General features: G+C 36.1%; 1 long non-coding RNA gene across 1 annotated transcript in view; it reads left to right on the forward strand.

Annotated features, from left to right (window-relative positions):
• LOC148224420 (uncharacterized) overlaps positions 1–15550 on the forward strand; it is a 67509-nt gene extending 51959 nt beyond the window's left edge. Inside the window, exons 2-5 of the long non-coding RNA XR_015802891.1 lie at positions 8881–8905; positions 13012–13165; positions 13550–13631; positions 13715–15550. This is a non-coding gene — a long non-coding RNA (uncharacterized LOC148224420). The remainder of the gene's footprint in view (positions 1–8880; positions 8906–13011; positions 13166–13549; positions 13632–13714) is intronic.
• Positions 15551–17692: the final 2142 nt, after the last annotated feature.

Consider the following 17692-nt stretch of genomic DNA (forward strand, 5'->3'; position numbering starts at 1 on the left):
TGAGGGTGAGATAGCTTGTCTAGTACTGATCAGTAAAAGGTACAAAATATAATATATTTTTGGTATTGTAGAAAAGAAATACTGAAAACTAGGAGTTGTATAGGCTTTAAACCAAATAAATTAACCAAATTACCTAGAAAATCTGCGAGACAAGAAAAACAAGGTGAAAGACAAAATTTTGAGAGTGCCTTCAATAAAATAATCTCAAAATAATTATAATAGTAATCAAAATGGGAAACATTAATGATAGCACTTTTTGTTTTCTCTTTTGGACTCTTCCAAGGGTGGAAACCATCTTCATCCCATGCCTCTCTGGACATTTGCCTGATTAGGAGTCTCATCTAAGTGTACCATCAGGTACAGATCAGATCTCAGGCAGTCTGAATTGTTTTTGACAACACCTTTCCCTCTCTCCAGTAGGGAATAGCCTACTTAAATTAGAAGCCTTAATTTTAGCATTTATTCCAAATAAGGAAATGGAATAAGTGGAAAAGAACACCCATAGATTATCAATCTGTTAATCTCCTTCAAACTGGATTCAGGTGCAGTGGTCAGCTCTAGGATGCCTTGCTCCTTATTCAGAGAGATGAAAGAAAAACTTTGGCTGTTCTTCCTTCATGGGAAAGGATGAAATGCAGTTCTAAACATCTTGGCGATTATTACTAAAGTTATTACACACGGTCTATTCAAGCTGGATACAGCAGTGAGAAGGCTCAAGAGGCAGTCATGCAGTGTGGTAAGAAAGGCAAGGAAAGAAGAAATTCAGCACATTTTAATGCTTAATGTTTTTGTATAAACAGAAGGAGTTTGATGTTGAAGATAGCACTGTCTATCCAACATTTATCCTCTTATCTCTGTGCGAATATTCTGTGCATTGATTAATTCGTTTTTTGGAACCATGAAGCCCTAACATTTCTCATTTGGTTTCCTAAGTACCCTGTTACAGACTTATGTTCAATCCTATAAACACAGAAATTAATAATAGCCTATAGTGTTAATAAGTAATAAAACTGCTAGCATAACATTTATAAAAGGCACAAGGGAATATAAAACTGCAGTATGGAGGAGATGTAGAATTGTGAGAGTGGAAATAATAGAGATACAGAGCACTGTCATAGGAAAAGAATGTTATATGAACAAAGGGCAGAGAGGAAGTGATAGAAAAGCACATCAGAGAACCATTCTCTTGCTCTGTGGCCTGGCTGTTTCTCAGCATAATAAAAAGAAGAGATACGAGGGTGATAAAATTCATGCTAGACACATCTCTAAAGCAGGAACTGACTGAAGAATAAAAAAAGCCCTTTCCTCCTAAGTCTTAAATTTGCCAGAGTGTATTCACCTACAGCAACAAGGTACAAAGGTACCACTGGTCCCTAGCTAATTTAAGGTATAGGCAGGTCTGTAGAAGGGCAATGCATGCATGGAGGAAAAACTTTAGGGCCATTCTGAGCAACACTTTGTTCTCCTCTGCTCATTTTACAAATATCTGTATTGTAACAAAATACTGTGAGCAGTTTAGGAACAGATTAATTTGGAAAGTCTAGAAACTGTATGTTTCAGAACTTGTGGATATCATTCTTTGTATCATCAAAGGGCTTAGATTAGATGATTGTGCCTTGAGTTCTTCATTTTGTAATAAAGTCTTAACTCGTGTCTGTTAATGTAGCATTATGCTTTAACTTCAGCTTCAGCATTAAAAAAACATGCAGTGACAAGTATTCAATTTGCTATTAATAGTAAATAAGGATTTTTTTCCCATACTCTATATTTGTCTTCTCTACATCATATCTTGAAGCTTGAAATTTACTTACAATAAAAAATATGAATGTGGAGAAACTGGTTTTCACAATGTCCCCTTTGAAGAACTCAATCCCTTGTGTGTGAATACAGGCATATGAAAAGTGTTCTGCAGCATCTCTCCAGTAGACAACTGATAGATCAGCCTTAGGTCTCAGCCATGCCTTGACCCACACCTCCTGACTATTGTTTAGTTTCAAGGAACGCAGAAAATGTATGGGGATAGCAAGAAAATTATCATGGAGATTTATAAAGGGACAGAACACTTAAAAAATGCCTTAATCACATCCTTACTGGAACCAGCCCCACTAACTCTGAATAGGGAGACTCCTGTTACAGTGATTAAAGCCAAAACCAGTGCTCTAATCAGAAGAGCAGCTATTGCAATGAGGACTCTAAATTTACACAAGCTGCCTTGAATCTTCATACCAAGAGTAGCAGAATAGAATAAAACAGACATGCATACTCAGATGCACATACACACTATTGGAGGTATGAAGATTTTATTCAAGGTAAACTTTTTATGAATACAAGTCAGAAAACTCAGAGGATGTACATTTCTGTCCTGAATTACACACCACTGACATGAACTTGCCTCGTGCGGAGTTGAAGAGGCCTTAAGAGTCTTCAGGGATTTAAAATAATATATTTCTAAAGGAGTTAGGTGTCTGAATATTTTTGAGATCTTAGTTGAAGTGCTTCCAACTGTTCTGTAACATCTTAATGTTGAATTTGAAGGTGCTAGAAGGGGAATTACCAAGAAAAAAACTTAAAAGAATATATTCTAACAACAGTTGTTTGTATGGTTTCACTGAGGAACTGGATGCATTCTCATAAAAGAGGTCGGTCCTTCCTTCCTTCCTTCCTTCCTTCCTTCCTTCCTTCCTTCCTTCCTTCCTTCCTTCCTTCCTTCCTTCCTTCCTTCCTTCCTTCCTTCCTTCCTTCCTTCCTTCCTTCCTTCCTTCCTCATTTTTCCATAGAGCAACACAGTTTACAGGAGATAGTAAAGTCCTGTTCACATTGAAGTCAGTGGCAGAAAAATGTATTTTGATTCTAGGGAAATAAGAAGTTGATTTGAAAATATCTGTAGGAATTTAATTATTTAAAAAATACTTAGAAATCCTTTACTCAAATAAAAAAATCATTCAAGGTGCTTCACTATCTGGAACACTTTTTTGAGGTGACTAACATGTAGTTATTAATCTAGAAATATTAGACAAAAGTTAAAAGTCTCAAATTAAATAGTTCCGTAGAGACTGGTAACTCAAAAACATTTCCAGCTTTAGAAGAAATATTTCTCCATGCCCTTGGTATAAATACAGTAGAATTGAAAACAACAGCAAATACTTTCAAAACCAAGAATTGGTGCTGAAATTCCTATGTAGCCAACATGAAACTTGTTAATGTCTAAGATGGCCATGATTTTTATGGAACAATATGCACCAACCATGCAGTAGACTCAAAGTATAACTGTTTGGGCACATGAAGGCAGACACAGTCAAAAATCATGAGTTCATGAGAAAAAGATTGGTTAAAGAGGATTTTGAGTCGAAGTTAACAGAATTGTCCATAACTGTAGCTCTTAACACCTTAAATAAGTTGAAAGAAGGCAATGAGTTCTATTATTTAATATACAGCATAAAAACAGGGGCTAGTAACCCACAGCATCTCCTGCAGTGATACAGGCCCGTGCCATTTGATCCACAGGCTGGGAACTGATTGCACTGAAACAGATGTGCCTGTGCATGTGAGAGAGAAGCAGGAGAAATAGTGTGGAAGAACTAAGAGAGGTGGAGACACAGTTACAAACACAGAGCACTGAATGCTAAGTACTGCCTTGAAAGGAGTCCACAATTTCAAATATGAAAATTCCTTTCTGTTTCTTGATTCTTGCTATCTTGAGGAAATAGGTCTGGGTTCCTTTGGAAATAAACAGGAAGACTTCTGAGACACTGTTGATGCATATTTTCCTCCCAATATACAACCCACAAGGTCCTGAGTATTGGCTAAATTCTTAGATAAAACTAATTAAACTAATTAATATTCACGTTATTTGATGATAATATGCCTCATTCAGCTTCTTATTTACATATATTAGATGTCTTCCCCAATGGGCAATAAACATTTCTCCCTTAAAATATTTATTTTTTAGTCTTTCTATTGCTTTTCTTTTTATGTCAATACACTACCAATAGGATGCTTTGATACTTCTGGTGCGTGGTTCAAGACGAAAGGATGAAATATTAGCCCATATATCTCAAGACACCATGTTTTTGTCACATTTAGAACAGTAGATAGCAGTGGTGTCACAGCATGTGTTAACAATTATCAGATGATTCATTTTAGTAGCAGCTTCGCTGTAAAGGCTTCAATATTTCTCAGCACAAGGACTGTGTCCTTTGACTAATCTGCTTATTTTACTGTCCAAACCAATGCTTGCCCATTCTTTGAATTTCATGTTTACATTCACAATCCTTTTGTCTGCAGGTTAGGGAAGTACCAAATGCTTCTCCATCTGGGAAGGTCATTTTAATCCCCAAGATGGACTTGCTGACATGAAAACAACATATTTGGAATCGCTGCCAGCTCTGGGCTGGTCCTTTGCAAATGGCACTTGAGGCACAGGGCAGGGGAACTAGACTGTTATTACCCACACATTATAGAAATGAAAATATTTAGTAAAGCATATTATTCACTTGATTTGTCTATTTATAAGTGCTATTTTCCTCTTGTTTTTTCACAAAGTAACTTTACACTATGAAGCAGGATCCTGGAGTAGCTGCCTGCCATTGGAGCTGCCGATGTTAAGCTGCTAACAGAGAGGCTAAGCCCAGCCTCTACCGAAGGGAGTGATATATAGGCTCATATCTGACAACAACAGAAAATAAAAACAGGGCTGTATAACCACACAGAGCAGGAGGTTGCCCTGGGCAGCAAAATATAATGGGCTGCAAAATGTTAAGAGACTGTTTACGCACTGGCAGCCTATTGTGCTGCCCCAACACAAGTCATTTCATCCAGATAAAATTGCACTGAAGTATGTAGCCATATCTGTGTGTAGCTTTAGGGAGTTGGTGAGTTGTCCTATAGCAGCATGCTCTGCTTTTCTTATCACAATTAATTGTCTCTACAGCTTTACCTAGGAGGCAACACTTTCAAAATTGTCTTGGGTAGAGGTATCCACATATTTTTTCCAGCTGGGGAATATGCTGGGTTTTTGCTGCAAACCGGAAGACCACATATAGACTGTTTAGGGTGGAGCAAATTACAGCTGCCTCCCAACTAATATGAGAACTCATGTTTTAAAGCCACAGCTCCCACCTCAGTTTGATCCAAGCAACTCCACTAGAATCAATACAGCATATGGAATGCCAGGATCTTGTCAGAGTGGTCTTATGCACCATTCATCCTTTGACTGTAGCCAGCACTCATGGCTAGGACAGCTGTAGTACCTAGAGAATATCCAGGGTTTGACAGGTCTGTTGATATGAATGTACAGTGTTAAGTCTGAGATCAAATAATTGGTTGAAGCTCACCATGTAGAAGGAACTGCTGTTAGAATGAGAACTGTCTTAAAGTCTCAATAAAGTATCATCCATTTTATTTAAGATACTCGTCCCCATCTTCAACGTCTATACACCTTTGCTATTACATATTTGCATCAATATTTCCATCAATTTATCTCATAAACATGAGATAATGTCGAGGGATTTGGGCATTGCAGTCAATACTTAATTTATGGAGCAGTAACCATCCAAAATTGCCTATAGCTTCTTGGCTCACAGTTTTCATTTTAGAGTTAAAAAATATACGAAAATCTGCAGCAATTTGATTAATAGGTCCAGGGTAAGATTTTAAGCTTTTTTTTCCTTTTTTTTTAACCATAATTTTTCCTGTAGAAAATCTTTGATTTGAAGTAAGTTCAGCCTTCATACTCAGATATGTCTTATCTCACAGGCTGAAAAGGTGAAAGATAAAGTTGGATTTACAAAGGTCTGGTTATTAGCCTACATAGCAAAAATTTTAATTTCTAGTACACAGAAGCCTGAATAAAATGAAAAGGCATTTCTACAACAATAAAAATAAGGAGAGCTTGACAAATGAGACAAAACTTTTCCATTAATATTTGGTTTAAAATTTACTTTATTTTATATGGCAATGAATATTCTTAGTGTGTGGCTGATTTACTGCAAACATTGGAAAAATTGAATTTGAATATCACAAATAGAAAACCAATTTCAGAAAGATACGCATAATTCCAGACAGAAACAATCCTTTAAATCCACATGCAGAAGTAGTTTGTGCTGGAAACTCTAGGGGGCTCATCCAAACATTGGGAAAAAACATGTGCTGTTCTAACTAACTTAAGTTTTGAACACTGCATGCATATGTATTAATACTGGAATAACCCACTAGTGTAAATTTCCCTACACACCCTACACAAAACTATAATTTATCGTATAAAACCCACAATGTCTTTAATGTCTATTCTGTGGCCAAGAAAACAATTCATCAGTTATTTAAAAGCCTCAGTTCTTTTAGCATCAAACTGACACAGGAGAGGAAAGATATGAAAGAAAGAACACCCTCCAAAGCAGCTTTTATAGAAGAGATGAGCGCTGAGGCAACATAGATGTGAAAAAGTCTCTGCTAGGTTCAAATCATCAGCTTGCTGTAATGTTCAGTTCCCAAAAGACATTTACTTTTTCGTTAATTCTAAAGGTCTATACAACCACATCCTTCATTTTGTATTAGTGATTCCATCATTTTTGTTATTTTCCTTTTTTTTGCTATTACTAAAACCCCTCAAGGCTCTTCCTGTATTCTGAAGTTTCAGGAAATCCTTGAAATCCTCTGGGGCCTGTGCTCTCTGACAAGGTGTCATGGAGGCATCAAATTAAGGAAGGATAAGAAAAAATAAAATGAAAAAAACAGGATTGGAAAAAAAATGTACATCATCTTTTTACCACAGGATAGAATTTTTCAACCCTGAAACTGTGTTAGTCATAGTGCAGTAGTATATAATATAAAAGATTTGATTTCTCTTTATCTATGCCAAAGTGTACAGTTTCACAAAGTAACATTTTATAATCTGTATATATTACTTAAATTAATAGTTTCCTTACTTGGAAACCAAAATGCTTACAACAGTTGGGAAAGGAAAGCATTTAAAACAACAAGTAATCAAAATTTAAGTTAGAAAGTTGTATTCAGTATATGATTATTTGATATATTAAATTAGTATATGTTAGATTTACACCTTTTTTAAAAATTTTCTGCAGGTATATTTATCTTTTGAACAAGGAACACCAGAAAAATAAATTAAATATTCAAAACTAACTGAGAAGCAGGTGATGAGATGTCTGCTGAAATGAGTCTAGGCTCAAATCCTCCCACTGAACAAAATTTAGTCATATAACAGAAGAATTAGGGCCAAATGCAGAGTTATATTGGCAAAGGTAGAACAAAATAGTATTTTAATTTGTTTTAAGCTTTAAATTTTTACAGCTCCGGTAATACAGTGTAACCTCCTTGCTCCTAGTATAAGTAAAAATTTGTTATCAGCATTCACAGTCTTTGGCCCATAATTTTAATGTATTTTTTAAAATTATCTCATCAGAGAGCATTTTGAAAACTTCTTTGTCACTACCATAAGAATAACTGAGTGCACCATCTTATTCTAAGTAACCTCAACCTTTGGTAAAGGCTCTTCTTCCCCACAGACATCATCAAATGATTCCACCTGTCTTCATTATTGCAGTAATGGTAACAAATGCTACTGGGACAAGTCAGCATTCATTGACATCATTGATCTGACATGTTGAATTATAACAGTAAATATTAAGTTACAGTTAAATTCCCTGCACATGGTCAAATGGAAATCCCATCACGGTGTTTAACAGCTCTGCTTTACTGAGCAGAATGAAAACAATAGGCAACAGATACATATAAACTTCCCTGGTACCTCTCTGTTCTTAAACCTGAAGAAGTTAACAACAAAATGGTGTCTTGACTTCTACTCAGCTCTTCTGTCTGAGCTAGACTATTCTCCTTATTCTTCTCTGTTGTCAGATAATGTAGATAATTCTGTGTGTAGTTTTTCCTCAAGAGTCTTGAAAAAAATTGTATGAGGGCTTTTTTTCCCTTTCCTAACAGACTTCTCCTCTGAGACTTGAAGTATGATTTCACTCATCATCTGCTATCACATTCTATTATACAGCTGAGTATTTTCTGTGTTGTTTTACAGTACAGGAAAACTATGGTTTTGCATAACTTTTTATGTTTAATCAGAAATGGAACACCTGTGTGATTTTACCTGACTTTGGCCCTAGCTCAGTGGAAATGCTGGATGCTGTGTGTTGGTATTCCAGAGTGAGAGTGGCCCTGCATCAGAGATGGGTTTGAGAACGACTGTTCAAAATTCACTGTACTCCCTAAAAATGTGAGTGCAAGGCCTCAGGTGACTCCTGAGTAAATGCTCAAGCTGTGTTGGAACCATTTTTTTCTTCATTTTCAAAGCTTGCAAGGAAAAAGTTAGTGAGGAAAACTAGTTATCTGAAAAGGAAATGAAACTGTCTCAGGGCAGCAGAGCTTTACTTTTACCTTTGTTTTATTTCAAAATGGAAGTTCCCTGAGCTCTTCAAAGGTTCATATTTACTGTCTAGATTTCCATTTCATGTGTCTTCCTGCATTCTTCTTAGTTTAACAACTGATATAACCAAACCCGTGTCCATATAAACATAAACAAAGTCACATGCAACAATGAGTGCCTTCACATTTTGCTTTTAGATGACTCTGGTCCTCTGTTTTCATAGAGAATTTCCCCTCAGACCTAGCTTTGAGATAAATAAACAGTGTTAAAGATGTTCATTTTACTCATTCCAGTGTAATAAAAATAATAACACTTCATTATTTTCATTGGAGGTTGATAACTGGATCCAGATCACATGCACTCTGAGTCTTTCCCTTTGACAACCTCTTACATTTTTTACTTATGCTAGCTTTTGGATTGAATGTCCTTTCAGTTGTCTAATGTTTTCCTCCTCTTCTTTCACTTCTGCCTACCATTTTCAATGGAAGAAGAGCACACATCAGCCAAGCCATTCAGGTAATAAGCTTTTTCAAATTCTTTCCAGTAAAGCTTCTTAATTTTTTGCTTTGTATATACAAGAGAATTTCAAAACTAAATTATTTCTGGATATCAAATTTTAACATTTCTAAATTGAGCCCTGGTTAATTTTTAAATTCAACTACTCATTTATGGTGGAAAAACTTCATAAAAATTTAATTTTCTTATTAATTAAAGGTATAGAATATATTCAGTACCTAAATTTTAAGTAGGTATAGACCAAAGAAACAATTCTCAATCTTGCAGTTTTTGAAAAGGAAGCAAAAATGTTTTCATTACTACAATGAATACAGAATACATTTGAATCCTATGTTTAAATCAAATATAGCTAGATCCTGTTTAAAGATAATAATCTGATACTCCTAAATCTTGGCATTTTCAGCTCCTGATCCAAGCAGTATGAGAAATGAAATCTTGACTGTGCAATAATATGTTGCATGTTTGTAGTTTTGCACAAGTCAAAAGGGTACTTGTGTATGAGGGCAAGTAGGGTCAAGCCAATGAGGAATCAAAAGTCTTGAAAACTGGAATAAATGATGCAGTCAATGTTGCAGTGGGAAGCAATTGAAAATTATACTGATCTCAATGTTTAAAAATATATCTGTGTAGCAATCTACTTTTATAAGTAGCAAAGAAAAGGGAATTTGAAAATAAACCTTAAAACTGCCATAGTGAAAAACAGGCAAACTAATTCAGAAGCGGAGAATAATGGTATTTCATTTGAATGAAATGAAATCTAAATAAGCAGCAGCATTACTGAGCTTTGAAACACAGTATAAAATTATTTCTACTATAAATGGAGAAGAAAGAAAAATCAACTCAAATCCAAAAATAAGCAGTGCTCGTTCCTCTGTGTGCTACCTTACTAAACAGAACTATTTCAATTTAAAGACATCCAGTTGAAAAAAACAATCTATCATCCTTGGTCAAAGAACACAGGAGGAAATCCTGATTAACACCCATACAATATTTGTATACAAATGAAAAAGTATACTATTAAGGCAGAAAGAGTCAATGAAAGGCCAAATGTAAATTCAGAAGCTGAAGACTGCAATTTAAACCCCTGGAGATATCTCCACAACACATCCTGCAGGGAAGATGAAGGGATAGCCCTAAACTATATCAGCATATTGTTCGTTAATTGTCTGCCTTGTGTGGCAAATTCTTTTTATTTTAATCCCACAGCAGATGCTGGTGAATATTCAGTATAAAGTAGAGAAGAGTTCATGTTAGCATTCCTAGAGCTGTGATTATAGCCCACAGAATCATGGTTGTAAATGGCCTCTTGGGAAAATCTGTGTATAAAAGAAGGACTCCAGATTGAGAAAATAAATAATGATCAAATATGATATAATTTACACCATTTGCTAACTAAGGGAGAACATTAGGTCATTAGTCCATGTAAATAGAAGAACAAATGAACAAAAATGATATCATGGGGCATTTGGGCATTTAGCTTAATTTTGTATTTGATGTGATCAATAATAGGTAAAAATCCATCTTGACTTTTGCCTCTGAGTCCTTTTCCCTGATACGTGAGCACGAAGGAGAGAGGCAGTGCTCCATTAGTGATAGTGATTTGTCAGCCATGCTAGCCAATCAACAAAGCCATGCCCCTACCTCTGCTTCAGCAAGCTGAGCAGTTGCCATTCTCACAGCCAGCAGAAATAACTAGTGCCACAACAGGCAACAAAAGCAGCGCTGTGGCACCTGCTGCCTTGGCCAGCTGAGGCAATGGTCGGCTATCATTCAAGGCAGCAGCAATGGGGCCACATAAACCAAACACATGCTCTGGCTTACTCAGCTGCTGTCCCATCAAACCACAGCCATGTGCACAAAAGACAGCTTTCCACTCCCAGTTGTGGCTCTTGGGAAGCATCCTTTGATTATCTTCCTCCTGAGAAGGAGAAAGGAAAAGCAAGGTGTCTGGCCATGTGGCAGAGACCATCTCCAACAGCTTCAGTGGGACACCATCAATTTTTGCCACCTGAGCACTTTGTTCTCATGTAAGACCATGAAGTCATGAAATAAAGACCCTGATGGGCTTTTCAGGCCCTGACATAACACTTAAACCTACACAGGTTATTGTCTATTACCCAGTTCAACATCTCTTATATTTCTTATAGGGACAGGGGGATAAGACTACAGAGTTCTACATCATGTCCTCACTTTCTTAGGATCAGAGGGATGTTTAGTACAACCTTCTGCAGGATTACAGCTTCTGTCCTGCATCCAAATATTAGTCTTAGTAACTCTAAAAACCTACTAAGTGAATACAACTAAATTCTTTCTGTTCTTGCTGTTGTGTGGAAATAACACCAGCTGAGACTGAAGTCCAGCCAGCTTACCTGATGTGTTAGTTGAGACATCTGGGATTTCTGTCTCTCTGTCACAAGGCTGAGTGTTTGGGTACCCAAGCATTCTGGATCACACCTTATGAAGCCAATTCCTCTTTGTCCTAGGAGGACTGAAAACTATAATTGAGACTAAATTTTCAGAACAAAGTATTTTGATTATGTAAATATTAGGCATGTCTGGATTTTTCTCGCCATGGAAAATTACCAGGGAGTTTCTATATCCAGATTTAAGGGAATGAGTGTTACTTTTTGCCTGGAATTTTCTACTGAATATGATGTCTGATTTTTAATCAGGCCCTGCAAAAGCTGGTTCCAAGGCATGAACAGAAGAATTCCAAGCTGTTGAGATGGCTGTTACACTCTGTAAAAATGGCTTTGAGCATGAAAAACTATTCTTTTTCCAGTCCCTAAAGCTTAAATTAGTCTTTATGATACAGCTGACTGACTTTGTGATACATTTTCCACCACGTGACAGCTTTCTTCTAATATTCAAGACTGCAAAACTCAGTGGAGAGATTTTGACATGTGCTAAATGTACATACTCAAAATAGGGTAAAGTTGCTCTGGTTTCTCTTCTTGGCACTTTTTGCCCCATTTAAGCCCACTTATAATTGGAATTATTTCTGCAGGGGCCTATCTTGCTTAATACTGGAAATCTTTATTTTACCTTCCAACCTGGAGTGATTTGTACATGGTGATATTCGTGTGGCACTTGTGCTATTTTTGCAGCTAAATTCACATTGTATTTTTGTTCTCTGTGTATAGCTTGATTTTCCTTTCATATTCAGTTTCTTCCCTCATATTTATCCATATTTAATTCTACTTTTCAATTATTTTTTATTAATACATGGTGAACATACCAGATTAAAAAGCAAAAATTTACCATTACTTGGTATAAACACAGTCCCGTGGTACACATTCATTCTAAATTTAGGAAATACTGTGGTAAAAGCAATGCCACAGAAGAGTATTTGTTTACCTTTCAGAGGCGCCCTGGTTATTTAAGTAAAATTAAGTTAGATTCTGTTTTGTGTTTGTCCATCACTGGAAAGTAGTATTGGCACTAGCAAAATTAACAACAAAGTCCACACGTTTTACACTATGCCTTTGGAAGGCGTTTTCACCCACATTAAGAAACAACATGACACATTCTTTGATGGTGTTTAAGCTCAGATGGATTGTTTTCACAACTATGAAAAGGGAAATTGTTAGAAATATGGGCAATATGTCTAGGCTAAAATGAAAACAATTTATGCATGATCAATTTATTACTAATATTTATTCTTGTGGAAAAATATCCTTTGGACTTTTAATTCAATATACACTTTGTGAACACTGCCTTTCAAAACTTTCAAAGGGAGTCATTAACTGGTGAACTGAAGCTGGTTGAGTTATTTGCTTAGCAACATTTGACTAGCAAATAATTTCCATACCAACCATGCTGTCTGGAAACAATCTTCCTCTAGTATTTGCAAAAATAATTTCAGTCAATAATTTCGGAAATTTTTTCAAATTTGTTTTCCACAGTGCTAAAGTCCTTTCAAGTCTTATATGACTGATCACTTCAGATATATAAAATTGTTTCTGATGTATAATTTTAACTGCATTTTTCTCTTAATATCTGTTTATTGAGGGAGTTTAAAAGTAACACGTATTCCAATATATTTCTTTAATGAGTTTTTAGTTGAGCAATATACTGGTATAAAATATGAGCTTTATGATTTGCAGCTTTCTAGCCCAGCAATGAAGAGACAGGAAGAACTACACACCACTGGCTCAGCTGGAAAGAAATTACAGTAATCCAGTTAATTCAGACAGAAATATACTACCAATTTTTTTTCTTGAGTATAAGCACAAATACATTTTCAATGAACATGATCAGGTGAGTGAGATTCTTATTTCTGTGATTTCTCTCAGATTTTTACTTGAAAACTTTGATTATTCTGGGGACTGAGGGAAAAAAATAACAGAAGTTACTGATCTTTCATGCATAAAAATATCTGCTGTTTTTTCTATTTTTACTCATTTTTATTTGTTTTAAAAGACCAATAAAATAGCATAAAAATATTGCAAATTTTCCAACTAAGTTTGAAATTCAAAATATTACATTTCAAGTCAGCAATATTTTCTTTGCTTCCAGCAAACTCTGTAATAGAACTTGTTAAAATTTTCCTTTATTACATGGGTGACACGACTATAACCTGTTTCTTCATAAAGCAGTCTGTAAAAGACAGTGTGATGACCAAAATATGTATGCCTTGGCTAGGAGATACCCCTGCCTGAATTCCTTCTCTACCTGACACAGAGCCTGATCTGAAGGTTTCCTGTATCACAGGAGATGGAGTCAGGTATTGGACCTGAAATATTGTAAATATTTTACTGTCTCTCTACTTGCAAAACTCTGTTTTTTAAAGTCAAGTATTTATTACAGCATAGAAGAACTTAGGAATGAACTTGATGGATAAGAACAGAAATCCACGCAGCTTTGTGACAGTGACCAGCAAGGGACACACCAGAGAATGGCAGAAGTACAAAACAACCTTTCCCTGATACTGTCTCCTAGCTCCCAACCTGCAAGGTATCTGGAACCATAAGTGTATCAGGCTCATGTCATTTAATAGCCCTCAACAGAGTTTTATTCTTTGATATTGTCTATCTTTTTGATCTCATTTATACTTCTTGCCTGTGATTTTTACTTAGTAACAAGAACTTCCTTTGGTTTTCCTTATACGTGCTATCTCATCGTTTCATTTGGTGTCTTCCACATCCTGAGCTATGTGAAACATCGAATAATTGTTTCCCGTTCATCTTCTCTCTGGCATTCAGGATGTTATATTCTTCTTTTGTATCTATTGCCTGTTCAGTTGAGTCCTTTCCAGACTGATCTGTTCTGCTCTATTTAATTTCTTCTCATCTCCTTGTCATCCCTTTCATCCTTGTCTGTACTGTTTTTACAGTATCCTGTTTGATATGGTGCTGCCACAACTCCAAGAAGCATTAAATACTTTTTTTTTTTTGCTAAGTTGACTATTCTGTCTTCATAACATTAAGTCTTAGTACCCTGCTTTCTTTTTGACCACTGAGGAATACTGAGGTGATAAAGTCAGGAAAGTATCTATAGTGACTACGAGGTCCCTTTCATGAGTGAAAGGATCTGATTTATAGTCCATTGTCTCGTCTCTGGCTGAATGCTTACTGTTAGTTTACCATTAGTGCATTATTTTGCATTGAACAGACACTGAACTTATTCTGCCATCTCATCCCCTGCTCATTCAGTTGTTTCCATCAATTCTCTTAGCTCTCACTGCCACACGCTGACTCTCTGGGCATTGATGAGTTAAGAGTTCACAGAAATTGCTGTACAGATAGAGCAGAAGTCTTTTAAAAAATGGTGCCTTGACAGGAGCTAATGACATCTTTGGCTATAGCTCTCAACTGCCACAACCACTTTGATTTTGACTTGATCCAAAGAACTGATCTATCACAATATTAACCCCAAGAATGTAATGGTAAGTGTAGTTTTGGTTTTTACACATATTCAAGGAAAAATATAATCAAAATATGGGTAAAGATCAAAAGTTTTTGGTGGAAACATGGTTTTTAGATTAGGGAACTGGAATTGGAATGAGAATGGAGGAATGGGCTGGTGGGGGAATTCCAGTGATATTGGAGGCCAGGACAGCTCACATGGGAAAAAGTTCATGCAATTACCTCAAGCAGGGAAACGTTTAACTTGCTGTTCACATGACTTAGATACTAAAGTCAGTAACAAGATAGAAAGGCACAGGAAAGTAGGCACTAACTCTGGTGGTCATCATGCTATTTGTCAAACAATGATATTGTTAAATTACTTTGTGCTTTAAATGCATTGAAATGTGGAAGTTAGATGTGAAGGTTGCATACATTGTTATAATAGTAATGAGTAATGAGTTTCTGAATATTCTAATGACAGAAAAAAATTTATTATGGTGGGAGAGAGGTGTTGGTTTATAAATACTTAAATCTAGGAGTAACCTCTCTCCCACCTCTTTTTTCAGAGCAAAAATTGAAATTGGCAGCAAAATCTGGGCTGACTGTGAAAGGATTTATAGCATATTGTTGTCAGAGCATTGTGACCAGCGCTGAAATGAGTGTGCCTGCTTGAGCCTCATATGTACGTCTGTAATCTTGATGCTAAGATTAAACAGCTGCTGTGTACCTGTCAGTAGTGTGTGTGTTGCCAGGGTAAAGCAATCTTTCTTTTCTTGCACTTTCTGCTGCTGGAATGAAGCCAACCAAGTTCTGTAGAAAGAAATGGGAAGAAATTAAAATATGTAAATCAGCATCTTGCAAGGGGACTTACTATGTGAGCAAGCTTCTGACATCCTTCTCTAACATTGCTCTCTCTCTGCATTGCTAAAATATGGGCACTGAGCAGTGGAAGCTTGTATTCTTGCAGTAGAAACTTTACATTGCCCTGATTAAACTTGTGGTGACAACCAATGGCTCAATATTCAGAAAGCAGCCTAAGGACTTTGAGAAATAGATCCCAATTCCTGTAAAAATATTTTAGATGCTTGTAGGGAACAAGTAAGATTTTTAGAATTGCAGATTCATGGGATCAAGGAAAAATAAAAACTCTAATAATTTCACTGCAGATGACAAGGTAACATAAAACAGCACTTCTTAAGTTTACTGTCTATCCATTACAAAGGCACAGCCAGAACAAGTCTGAAAAGAAGAAAATAAAATGTTTTTCATGCTGTAAAGTGCATGTTTCCTCCATGTAAAACCAAAGAAACCAAAGAAACTAAAGAAAAAGGTATTATAGTTTCTATCTTTTGAAGAGACAACTTTAGCAAAAAAAGATATACACAGTGGAGAAGCACTAATAAAGAAGACCTGGAAGTAGCTAACTGAAGCAGTTTAGAACTCCTACATGAGTTGAAAAATGCTTTATAATAAGAAATAAACAGCTCACACAGGCATACATGGCAGGGAATGTACCTTGAAATTCTCTGCAGTTAGAGCACATGAGTGGGAGGTCAGACACTGTCATTCAAATGCCTCTGAGAGAGATCTGGAGTTGTGTTTTCTTCACCCGGCTGAGGGCTGTAACCACCACAGGCTGCATGATATTCTGAGGTTGCTCTGTTGTTGGAGCCTTAATGCAAAATGCAAAGCAGCACGATGATGCTTGGCATCATGATTTGAATTTTAGTCTCTTCAGGTAAAAGGGAAATGAAATGTTTGGAGTGCTTACAACTGGGGCACAGTTCAATGAATGAAGTCTCTCCCTTCCTTCTTTTCTGGTACTTATTTTGACTTAATTTATATTCTTCATTTTCACTAAATTATTCAATAAATTTGACTTAATTTGTAGACAACTATGAGATAAAATGAAATATTTTAACATAATAACTTTCTCTAAAAATTCTTTTCTTTGGCTTTAGTTATCAGGATAGTAAGAAGAGTGATCCACAAAATCATCAGCGTAAATCAGGGTAACCACATAATGCTATCTACTGGAATGTAAATATAAACAGCAACTGCAAGACTGGAAGGGGTTATGCAGTCACCCAATATAGACTATAGTATGCATTGATACCAAAGGCATTGCATCACTAAGAACTGCAAGGCTGAAAAATGACTGTGGGAATTTTGGAAGAGTTATGAGAAAGAAATAGAGAAAATAATGATTTGCGTGAGTAGAAAGATAGGAAAAAAGCAGGCAATCATGAGCATCATTAGTAATGGCAATTAAGGACCATAGAACCACAGTCCAGGGTAATAGTATATGAGGCAAACAGTGTGGATTGTATCTGATCACAATGATAGTTAATCACACTGGAAAATGATCAGAAACAGCCATGAGAGCATCAGACTAATCATAAAAAAAAGGCTAATGCAGTCATGAGTCTAACTCAGCATGTGGTGAACAAATTGAGCACAAGTTGGAAAAGAGCATAAAATGAAGAAGCTTTGTAACGACTGTTATTACTCCTAGACATCTGAGAAATTAAAAGAAGAAAAAATGGTCTGACAGATGAAAGGAAATTTGATGTAATTTCCATTTTCTGAAACCTAACTGGACAATTCACATACCTGGATAGTTAAAAGTCCTGATCATAATCTGTTCAGGAAGTTTAGCATGCATAAAAAGAGGTGCTGAGCTGGCCTTTTATTGTGAGAATGCTGTCACATATTTCATGTGCTCCTGTGGCTTCACATATTAACTAATGTCACTCAAGATGGGCTTGGTAGAGGATATGGAATCAAGTCAGAGAAAAGGAGCATTTATTCCTTCAGCACCTGTCTGCACTACCTACAAATATCTGAAGGGGGATGTCAGTTTGAGCTGGTATTTTCCTAATGTAACAAGATAGATAACTACATCTAAAGTAACTCCACTCTGGATTTCATTACATAG

The sequence above is a fragment of the Sturnus vulgaris genome, chromosome 3 (genome assembly GCF_052056855.1).
Source record: "Sturnus vulgaris isolate bStuVul1 chromosome 3, bStuVul1.hap1, whole genome shotgun sequence".
Lineage (NCBI taxonomy): Eukaryota > Metazoa > Chordata > Aves > Passeriformes > Sturnidae > Sturnus > Sturnus vulgaris.